Here is an 11,643-nt window from a genome sequence, read left to right on the forward strand (position 1 = left end):
TCAGCTAAGCATTTTGTGTTTTTGGACGTAATTCCATCCTTCATTAGAAAGGCAAATTTGGCCTTCCACCAGCAAAGCCTGGCAAAGCCATCTCCCCCGTCAGGGGACTTTGCACGAGGCTGCGCTGCTGTCTCCTGGGGGCACAGGGAGAGGTCCTTTTGTGGGTCTCGACTTAGGGTGAGGACTTGCTCACGTGTGCACATGTGTGAGACAGACACGGAGAGATCGCCAACCTTCGGGTCTTCGTACTAACCAGGGCGACTCTGCCATTTCGGCATCTGTGTTTGGACGCAGTTCGGCTGTGTTCTGGAAACTTCCTCACGGGCACTCGAGGCCCCTGGGGAGAAGGGGCAATGTCCCCAGCGGTGGCCCTCCCCGCTAAGGGTCCCACCTTTCTCCCCAGGAAACCACACTATCTCACTTTAAAACAACTGCTTCTCTCCCGATGCCTGGGCCTGCCTCTTTAAGACAATAATTGCTGAATTGAAATTTGAGACTGTTATCTTAATAACCAATTACTCAAATAACTTTGAAATTGGCTTAAATTGGCTCGTCATGCTACATTTACCTGAATCTTTTTATGGGAAAGTTAGGAATAAGAGAAAAAAATATTCTTGGCAGGCTCGTTTGTTTGGGTGTAGCTGGAGGTCCTCATCACAGCTTGCCGGTGGGCCGGCCTCCTTGGCGGGACCGAGCCTGCGGGGTGGGGGGCTCCCCCGTGGTGCTGCGCTCTGCCCACTCGACGCCCCAGGCCCATGGGTCCTGCCCGGCACCCCTGCCAAAATAAGACCCCGTTTTAGAGAGCAAATATTTACATGCCAAGCCCAGGAAATACATTTTCCTGCCCTTTGCAAAAGATTCATATTTCTTTCTTTATTTTTTCTTTTGGAAAGTAATGGCTATGGTTATGTCGCTTTAATTTTCTCCACTCAAACAGTTATGAAAGCTTAAAGGTGAGCATCACGATCTTTAAACTGAAGGAATTCCCCTTTATTGGGGGTTCGAATGGAGGAGAGTGAGTCTGTGTGAGCAGCGCACTTGGATTTTATATGCAGCTATAAACCCAGTAATAGAATGCTACGTCTTTTTCTTTAATCCAGTCTGATTGATATTCCTTCGTTTTGCTCATCATCCGAACCAAAGGAGTGAGGGTCCTTGGGCCCTTCGTGACCGTACAGTCTTTATTTCTTCTGCACTGTTGAAAAATGTTGCTCCTGCAAACATGTTGCTGATTGTCAGTAATTCTGTGACAAGGAGAGGTGCGTGAAGGAACGAGAAAAACACAGGCACCCACCTTCGGAGCCGCTCAAGGAGCAGCCCTGCTCACAGGACTGTCCCCTCCTGACACCCCCACAGTGCCTGAAGCCAGCGCTTCCAGGACAAGGAGAGCCGCCGGTGCCCCACACAGCCCCGCCCCGCCCCGAGCGAGGCCACTTTTGTTCGCAAGTTGCTGTTTGAAATGTGCAAGACTATTTTAACTCAGCATCTCCCCTCCCCAGCCGAGGAGCGTGGGCATTTTCTCAGTGACAGTCACGACACCAACACGGATGTGCTTCTGTTTTAAGGCACTGGCGGGAAGACGGGAAAGAACAAAAGTGATTCCGGGTTCTGTATTGATCGCCAACCGTAATAGAACAAATGACTCTTGGCAGACACACCGTGTGCTCGGGGCAGAGGCGCAGCAGGCAGCCGAGGGCTCAGAGCTGGGGTCTGGATTCCTCTGCGACCACAGCCCACTGGAAACGCGTGTGGGTTTCCGGGGGCTCTGGCGCGTGGGCCTCCAGGGGTCTCTGGCCCTCAGTGTCCTGGTCTGTGACATGAGGGTGTCGGATGCAGATCCGTAAACTTGGCTTCCCTCTGAGAGATGTGGGAACACGTTCTGGGCAGTGCAGTGGGAAGTGGGGGGGGGCTCGTGGGCAGAGCCCTGAGCCCCAGACGAGAGCCCTTTACCTGAGGGGTCCTGGCCAGGCCCTTGGCAGCGTCGAGTCTCAGTTTCTTATCAGTGGAGCGAAGAAAGATTATGTTTCCTGTGCCCCGCCCCCCATGCGTTAGGGAGGACGAAACGGGAAAACGTACGAAACAGAGTTTGGAAGCTGCACAGCCCTCGATATGAATATGAAATATTAGAGCTTTCAGGATGCAATGGGACTTTCAACCTCATAATTTACCTCAAACTCCGGGAGGAAATCATCTTGTCATAAAAACATCTTGGAACGGTAATCCATTATTCTTCCGTGCCGGGACAGAACTCAGAGAGGTTTCCAAAAGAACGAGATTATAAAACCATAAAAGAATCTAAGTTCAAAGCCCTTGGAAACTGCTGGACTGAGCCTTGCTAACTCAAACAATTCAGCCAAAGTTTTTCTTTCTCATGGAATAAATGTGTGTTTTTTTTTTTCCTTTTTTTTTTTTTTTTGACAAACCAGATAATGCGTCAAAAAAAGCTGAGGCGGGATCCAGGGGCGTGAACCTCGAGCCTCTCCTGCCCGCCACGCCCCCTTCTGCTGTCTGCTGGCTCACGGGGGGCCGGGGCCGCGGGGCCCTGGCCGGCCTGGCCCTTCCTTGGCCTCTCCGTCCTCCAGCTCTGCTCCTTCCTCTTCCTCTTCGCCAGCTGATGTCACAGCTGTCCCATGAACTCACGCAGAAGGGGCTTTCCACCTCCCGCTGCTGCCCTGTTCCTTCCTGCTCAGAGCCTGGGGGGCAGGTGTCACTTAGAGACCGTCTCTGGGTGGCCGCAGCCGCGGGAGGGTGAAGGTCAAGGACGGGGGGAAACAGAGCGCAGGGCTTGGGAGGACAGGGCCGCTGGGGAATACTCCGGCCTTCTCTGGACTACGCCAACGATTCTTGCCCACGGTGCCTTAAGATTTGCAAGAGAACATGATTTTCTCTTCCCTTCTGGAAACGTTTAATATAAAAAACAGGTTTCCCATTTTATCTGTGATCCAAAAGGAGAAACCTAAGACGCTGTGGGCCGCGAAGACATTTCCGAAGGCTTTAGCAAACGGAGCTTTTGGCATAAATATCTTGCAATTTTTTTTTTCCTATTCACAGAAGGACGGTGATATTGAAATACATACCAATGCTTATTAAAGGACAAAACCTTTTGTAGTTTCTGCTCCGGACTCAGCCAGGGAAAGCCGATAAAGAGGAGGCGGGGCCTCGGGCACCCTTAGCGAGGCTCCTAGGTGACCATCGCAGACTCTGCCCGAGAGGCCAGGCGCTATCAGTACAAGAAAAAGTGTTCGGAGCGAGCCACGTTTGGTCACTGGAGAGATGAGGGACCTCGTCTGGCTTCCCGATGGGCAGAGACGGAGCTCGCTCTGCTGATCACGAGCGGCAGGTGGCCTTGGGACTCCCAGGCCAGGTGGCCTCCAGGTCCGGGGTCCAGCGGGCTGCAGGGCTGGCTCAACAGGCATGGCCCCAGCCAGAGATGCAGGACTGGAAGGTGGGCAGCTGAAGGGGACGGCACCGTGGGCCCCTCGTACCCTGGGGTCCTTAGACCCCCAGATGGTTCCGGCAGTTACGAAACCGTAGTTTCAGAAGAAAGAGAGCAATCGTACAATTTTATCTGCGTCCATGGCACAGATGCGAACTGTTAGAATAATTCGAGTTTCATAGTAGCCCCTTTGGCTTCCTAAACGGTCTGTGCACAAGGGCGGAGTCTGTCTCGAGAAGGCTCACTCGGCATAGCTCGCCTGTCCCCACACGGTTTGTGTCACGTGGCACTCTTTGTCTTGGTCACACTAACGTTTGTGTTGCACTGCTGCATCGTAATCAAATGATTGTTAAAAAGCGAATCACTGACATCTAAATCTAGCGATGCGGAAAGCCGCCCCTCAGTCGAAACAGTAAAAAGGGACTTCGGTGGCAATTCTGTGTCACCAGCCACCAGGAGAGCGCGGGGCGGAGTCTGCCGCGGGTACCGTGTGTCGGCACGTGACATCGCTGCTCATGCGCGGCGTCAGAGCCTGTGTCAGGGCTGTGTGGGGGCTGCCACTCCGCTGGGCGGGCTGGGGGACCGGGGGGCAGAGGTGCGTGAGGGCCGGTCGCATGGGCAAAGTCGCGCCCAGGCTGCCGTCTGCTCAATTCTGCTTCTCACCGCGAACCGGCGAGTCCATGGGCGAGGGTTTTCGTGTCGTCCACGCTGTTTCGTCGGTGGCGATCCGGTTGAATTGTGAGGAGGCTTCGATCACCGTGCCCCTGAACACAGGGGATCGCACCTGCTGCCAGCTCAGACCCTGCTTCAGTCAGCACCGAGCCTCCGATGCAGGGAGCGCGCGTCACCAGTTGGGCTGGCGGACACCGGCCCTGTGAGCGGAGGGCACGCGAACCGAGCTCTTCCTCGCGGGAACTCTCCGAAGGGAGAGAGGGAGGGCTCTCGATGTCCAGCCGCGGTGTGGGCCTGAGAGACCCCTGCCTGGCCCGGCCAGCACCTGCAGCGGTGACTTGCTTTCGGAGCCGCGTCTCCGGGAATATCTGGGGTCTCGAACCGCCTAGACCTGTCTGTCATTTTAGGATCAAAACACGATTCTTCGCCTGCGAGTTCAAGTGAAGGTGATTCGTTTCAGATCGGATCGTGGCCCAAACACATCATTCGCCCAGAGCGTATCTCTTCTAATACTTGATTTTACGACACCTTGAAAAAGGAAATTGATTATGCAGGACTGGAAATCCTGCCAAGCTGCACCCAAACTCTGAAACAGAGTAGAAAGTCTTTTTTTCAGAGCCAAGGACAACCAAACGACGGATTAAGGCTCCGTTCACGATTCTCTCCCAACCGAAAGATAATTCCCGCTTCCAGCTGCCGAGCACAATGCTCAGATCAGAAGCTCTGGCAGATGCGCCCTGGCCTTCGCTGAGAACTCTCTTCATAACTTCCGGGCCGCACTCAAACCCCCAAAACCGATAAACCCAGTAATGACTAGAAGGTATATAATCAGCGATTTTTAACTTGGTCATTTATGAAAAACGGTGAGAAGTGGACGGAGCTGGGCGGGAGCTCACCGGGCTGACAGCCGGAAGGGGCTGACAGCGGACGTGCCCTCGCTGGGCTAAAGCGGTGATGTTGCTTGTTAATTTTTATATTGTTATGTGCAAACGATCGTCCCGGAACGGGGGTGTCGTGACGGGCACGCTGAGGAGGGGAGGCCCCTGCCAGATGCGTCTTGTGTGCTGTGGTTAAATCTAAATGAGTGATGGCAGATTGCCTGGAGACGCACGAGCTTCTCGAAACAGAGGAGATGCAGTGCAAAGGAAACTCTAATAATAATCCTGAAATAAAGTAATAAATTACCCGACAGCCCTAGGAATGAGTGGGGGGCTGCGAAGGGGGAAATGAGTCATTCCCAGGGCCTCGTCTGGGGACGAGCGGGTAGGGAAAGCAACTGAGGGGTCACAGAGGAAACGGAGGGATAAAATACCTTTCGAGAGAAGGACTTCGAAGATGTTTTTACAGCGTTTTAGAGACATATTTGTCTGATGGTGGTTTCCTCGGCAGTCCCACCAGGGAAGAGGGGGCGCGTCCAAACTGGGATCTCTCAGAGATGGCCGGGAGGGACGAGCGCGCCCCAGGTGTCACAGCGCCCCAGGAATCGGGGACTCCGGTGCTGCTGCCGACCCAGGCGTGCCCAGAGGATGCAGGGCGAGCAGGACACGGAGCCAGGAGAACAGGCCAGCGGGCGTGAAGGCGGTGCCTGGCGGGAGCCGGGGTCCTGCTTTAGGTGGCCGAAACCGCCTCCAGGGAGTGCGGGTGGGACGTGGCAGGTCCCCGAGCCCCTCTAACTTCCAGCTGGAGCCGTGCAGATGGGTCCGCCCCGCTAGCCCCTGGGCACAGGGCGGCGGGCGGGCGGGGACAGGAACTGGGCGCCCGACACGGAAGGTGACCAAGAGTGGAATAAAAGTGCAGAGATCGACGTGTCGAGCAAGAGTGACTAGTAACTTGACCGAATCGGCAAAAATGAAGGAAGAAGAAAAATACACAGAAGGGACAAAGCCCAGTAAGCCGTGCTGCACAGTGCGCCGATGGCACGACCTCTCCTCCTGAATACAGGAGCCCCTGCCCTGCAGGGCCACCCGCACCGAGCTGCTGCTTTGAGACCCTTCTCCCCCGGCCCGCGAGCGCCTTCCGCTGTCCCCTCCCTCGCGCGGGGCTGGCACGTGGTGCGCATCTGAGGTGAACGGAGCCCTGGTCACAGGGGGAAGCCCCGTTCCTGGCGGGAACCGGAGACCACGTGCCCCTGAGCCCCGCGGGTCCCCAGTGTTCATGAGAGACGCCCCTCGCATGCTGCGTTTCCAGGGGGTCGGTGAGGACGCAGAGCGAGCACATCCAGGGACACTCCCCTGGGATCTGAGTCACCTCTGCTCACGTGAGGAGAAATGTGAGCTCCTTGTCCGCGACTAACCCAGCCTCGCTCACCACCACCCGCCCAGCGATCTGTGGGAAGAGAAGCAGCTAAGTGACCGGCCCGCGCGAAGGCAGCGGTCAGTCCCCTTGGAGAGGGACGGCCACTTTTCCCAGGGTGCTGCTGTTGGGGTGATTAGGCCACGGAGATGGAGCCCTCGTTAACGGGACTGGTGCCCTCGGAAGAGACACCATAGACAGCTCCCTCATCCCTTCGCCATGTGACAACAGGAAACGGGGCAGACGGCCACGCCCACGGTCCCATCCCTGCAGAGCCCTTGCCCCGCGTGCGTGCCCCGAGCTGGACGTCCCCCAGCTGGGCCTCTCTCCCCGGGTGGCACGTCCCGCCGACCCATCGGGCAGATGGGTACTCGTAAAAGGCACACGTGCGTGCACTGTTCTCGAGGTGTCGTCTTGCCCCATGGGATTAGAGTCACGTGGGCCTGTCTCAGGACACCGCCCCCCACCCTGCAGAACGGTGCTTTTCCCACAGGTATTAGGTTCGCCCCTGAAGCACATGTTTTTAGGACAGGGCCGGAAGGGCCTGGGGCCCGGGGACCGTGTGAGGGTCCTCTGGGTTAATCTGTGACCATGACCATCCCCGCCGGTCCCCGGAGCAGTGACATCAGGGTGGACTAAAGTGAGGGGGAGGGGGTTAAAACCCCGCGGCAGGAGCTCAGGCGTAGCTTCCAGTTTGCGGACGCCGAGCCAAGTGGTCTCAAAGGGAAGGCTGCCGGTGCCATGGCCGGGTACAGGACGCAGGCAGTTAAGGAGCTCAAGATCCAGGAGGAAAAAAAGGGGTGCTGCTGTGCGTTAATTTGTGCGCCAGGAACGCAAGGGTTTGTGATCACTTAGAAAAAGAAAGTGAGGAGGGGAGAACCAGGGCGAAGTCGTCTCTGGAAGGAGGGAAGTTCTGTCGCGGACACTCTGAGTGGTGGCTGATCCTTAGGGGGAAGCGACACGGGGCTTCGATCTGTGCGGAGGCTTCGGTTTCGTTTTTTTCTTAAGCCACAGGCTCCCAGCCTGTGGTCGGCTGCGGCGTCCTGTGCTGCTGCTGGGGGCATGACCAGTGTCAGCAACATTGGCATGAAGTGACACAGCGTGACGTAAATAACGCCGATGGCCACGTCCGTGGCAGATTAGCTCTATCAACCGTTTAGTGGGGCTGGAAGCGCGGCCGCTTTTGGCCTCTCCGCGCCCCCCCCGCCCGCCCCAAACAGCCAGCGATGTTCACTTTCAAACGCTCGAACTCAAAGCACCTGTGTTTAATTTTCATCGGGAGCACCGTTTTCATTTCTGAGCTGCTAAACTTCCGTGCTCCTGGCCCCTACTATGTCAAAAATGCACAGTGGCAGATTGGCATATTGGGCTATTAATAATTCGCTCTATGTGTTACAGATGTTGCACGAGCGAACGGTGTTCCATCACGGTTCCCTGACGCTGGGGCCCTTGGGGTGACAGGCTAAGACCCAGATCTGTCTACAACCTGCCTGTTCTGGAAGAAAAGGGGGAAAAAAAAAGTGGCCCCTTCGAGCAGAATCTCATTCCAGCTCGCAGAGCCAATTTTTCAGATGCTCTCCCTTTCCTGTTGCTTGTTCCTCCACTCAGACCTCATCTGGCCATGATGAAAAACGATGTGATGTGATTTTTTATTCTACACTTGACACTCTCGTGGAAGGGAACGGGGTCGGTTGATTCCAAACTCCGAAAGGGTCAGAAATGAGGAACCGGAGTCTTGGAAGCAGCCCAGGAAAAACTTTCAAGCCCAGGAAAACAAAACTGCTAATTGTTACTCCTTCTGTCTCTCTCAAGCGTCCGAGGGGGGGCTGAGCCCCTGCTGCATGAGCATGTTCTTCTGTGTTAAAACTCTGAGCCACGAGTGAAATGTATATTAAGTGCCCAGCTGAAAACGGACAGTAGGTTTAAATTTTGACAGCAAACAGCTGTAGGATTTCTTAGAGTTAATTCAAATAATGAAATCAATAGGTTATGCTTTAGTTTCAAGTTTCCCCAAACAAATTTATATGAAAAATGATATTAATTTTTCTGAGATTACTTCAGCCAAGAAATAGATTTTTCTCTGTCACTTCTGAAGGCGGGGGGAAGGAGAAAAAGTCCGAACAATTACCGAAGATGTAGGTTGGCTTGTTTAGGGGTCTAATAAACAAAATGTGGCTTTCGATCTAGATTAATCACAGCTTCTCTGTTTGCCCATTCTGCGGCCACGAGGACTTTTGAAATGCTAATAAATTACATCTCCTTTGCGTTCCCCACGTTAGGGGAACAGTTCTTTCCAAACAAAATACACGTGTGGGCAACATGCCCAAGTTTTCCCTTCGCTCTTTCTCTCCTTTCTTTCTTTCTTTCTTTCTTTTTTTATCGTATACACTTTTAAAAAATGCCACACAGCAGTGAGCCCTCTTTTGAATAATTCCAGTATGAGTAAAACCCAAGGGTTAGCGATCCAAGCTTAAGCCAAATGGTGCCAGATAAAATTCCAATTTAGACACGGTTCCAATTCACACTGCTTCCCGCCTGTAACCTCCCTGAACAGTGCAGCCAAAAGATTTAATAGTGTCACCAGTAGGGCACGCATAAATAGCAGCTTTTATTGGTCACTATTTTGGAAATGTCAAGGGGCCCGCAATGTGGTTCTGGTTTACATTCAGCCCTCACTTCGCACACCTCACTGGGTCTTGGAAAACGTATTTTTTTTTTTTTCACCGTGACATATTATAACGCCTTGTGAAAGAGCGTTTTCACTCAGGAGACTTCTGAAGTGGGACCTGGCGATGCATTTCCTGGTAGTGTCAACTCGTCCACCGCCACCTGTGGAGTCGCCCGTGGGCGTGATGCCTGTCCCAGTGGCCGTGGGACCCGAGAGTCCTCACCCCCAAGAGATGTCCGGTCTAGGTAGAGACGAGGGTTGCGTCTGGGAGGGTTCACGTAGTGCCAACTCTAAAAACGGAGCTCTGGGGTCAAAGCCGCTTGGGGAGGATCCATCTGGGACACAAGTGAGGAGGGAGGGGAAGGGCCCCTGGTGACAGCGGGCTCGGCGCGAGCAGGGGCCCGAGGTGGGGGGTCGGGGTCCATTTAACACGTGGGTCGAGAACGCAGAAGTCCCTATGCTGTGCCTCCCGTTCGCGGGAGAGAGATGCGGCCGCCCCTCGACACTTGCCGTCAAGGGTGTTTGCTCAGACTCTACACTGTTTCGGAACCGCTGTGATTCTGTCCCACGTTCTGTGATAAGGGAGGACCGAGGAGGACCAGGAACCTGGACACCGGTGCACAGTGCACGCACGATGGTCACTGCCACGTTTCCTGATGGAGCGTTTCGGGGCGCCTCTGCTCCGCTCGCTCTCTGGGGGACGGTGGAGGACGGGGGTCCTCGGGCCTTTCTGGACCTGCCGAGTCCGGCGGAGGCTCACGGTCTCCTCCAGACGGAGGCGTCGCCATCATTCCTCGCCAAGGGTTTCCGTTCCCGTGGCTGCTCGTCGGCGGCTCACTCCTCCATCGCGAAGATGCTCACAGGGTCCTGACAGGTCCCCGTACGCCACCAGCGGCCGGCCCAAGGCCAGCGCTCCTCCTGCTGAGGGGGCAGGAGGGCCGACGGTGACCCGCCCTCCGCTCTCCCGCCTCGGGTCAGCAGACGTGCCCGAGGGGCGCGTGGAAAACCCTCTCCGGGGCCTGCATGGGGACGGTCCCCAGAAGACAACCTGGAGTGTAAAACCCATCTAGAAGGAAGGCCTGACTTGTTTAAGGAAACTTGAGAGCATTTTCCTCTCGCAAAGCCAGCTCAGTTCCTTCTCTCTTTCATTTATTGGTGACTCTAACAAATGTTTTAAACCAAATTTAGAACAGCTGGTGTTTCAGAAACTGCTAGAACATAAAGAAAATTCTTCATTTGGTGCCATATCCAAATAAACAGGAGTTCAAACCTCAAGCTCCGAAGAAGTCTGGCCCCGAGTGGCTCTGGTTACTGAAAAACTGGCCTTTGTTCAAGAGAGATGGCGTGAGCCTCGCCAGGTCGAGCCACCTCACATGTGCTCCGCAGCGAGTATCTGGGTCCATTAATAGGTACCACGTCGCTGAGACCTGTGTGGTTTTCCTGAAAAACAGGGACCAAGGCGTAAAATCGCCGCTGGTGGAGCGCCCGGCAGGAGAAGGGGGGCGGGGGGCGCCCACACTCTCCCTCAAATTACAGAGGAGCCTCTGCTTGGAGCAGCCGCTCAGCCTCTTCTCTCAGCCTCTCGGGGAAGTTCTTCCCGGCCATTCTGCCGTGGGACCCGTTCTTTCTTTTTTTCCTCCTCAGCTGAAAATACGCCCTTGCTCCGCTTCCGAGATTCCAACCAAAGCCTCCCGCACGGTCGCCGAGCGCCCGCGTCGGAAGCGGCCCCTTCTTAAGTGCCGGGGAGGGCGGAGCTGTTCGTGGCTTCTGTTTTTTATTAAAATGAAAAAGCCAGCAGCGATCACGGAGGGGAGGGCTCCGCCCCCGAGCGCGGTTGTGGGGGGTATGATCCTGGCTTCCGTTCCCCAAGCAGCTCTCACTCGTTAATACGCCAGGTTTCAGGGAGCAGGGATCACAGAAGACACGATGATTGATCTATGAGACTTGCTGTGAGGACCCAGGCCCGGGGCTCCCCTGGTCAGCGGGATGCGAAACGGAGCCACGGGCTGCTCCCCACAGCCCCCCACCTTCAGCAGCAAGGGGCGGAGTCAAAAACACAGTCAGAAACGCAAACGGAACCCTCTGGAAGCATCCAAAATGCCCACTTCAGGTCGACACTGAAGAGCTGACTAACGGTGTCCCGTGAAGCGATCGCTTAGGCTGAGTCTAAGTCCCCTGGCTTGGGAAGTATAGAGCGCAGGGCTCGGGGTCCTCTTTGTTGGTCACATGATGGGCGGAGATGCGCCCTGGAGTCCGAGGGTCGGAACTGCCAAGCGACCAGCCCACAGACAGCCCCACGGACAGCCGGCGGCGACCGGCTGCGGCTTCAGAGGCCTGGGGTCGGTGAGCATCTGTCCCCTCACTGAGACACAACCAAATCAAGTGCCTTGACTTTCGAGAGTCCGGAGTCTGCTGTTTTAGGGTTCCTTACGTAGCGTCACCTCACCTAAAAAGTGTCAGGAAGGTCCCTGACTGTCCCTTCTTCTGTTTTATGGAGAAGTGAACAGCCTCTGCGGGGTGAGACGGTGTGCCCACGGCCACCGCTGACGGCCAGCTCCCGCCCAGAGGGTCACAC

This window comes from Pteropus vampyrus, unplaced genomic scaffold (assembly GCF_000151845.1).
Source record: "Pteropus vampyrus isolate Shadow unplaced genomic scaffold, Pvam_2.0 Scaffold188, whole genome shotgun sequence".
NCBI lineage: Eukaryota > Metazoa > Chordata > Mammalia > Chiroptera > Pteropodidae > Pteropus > Pteropus vampyrus.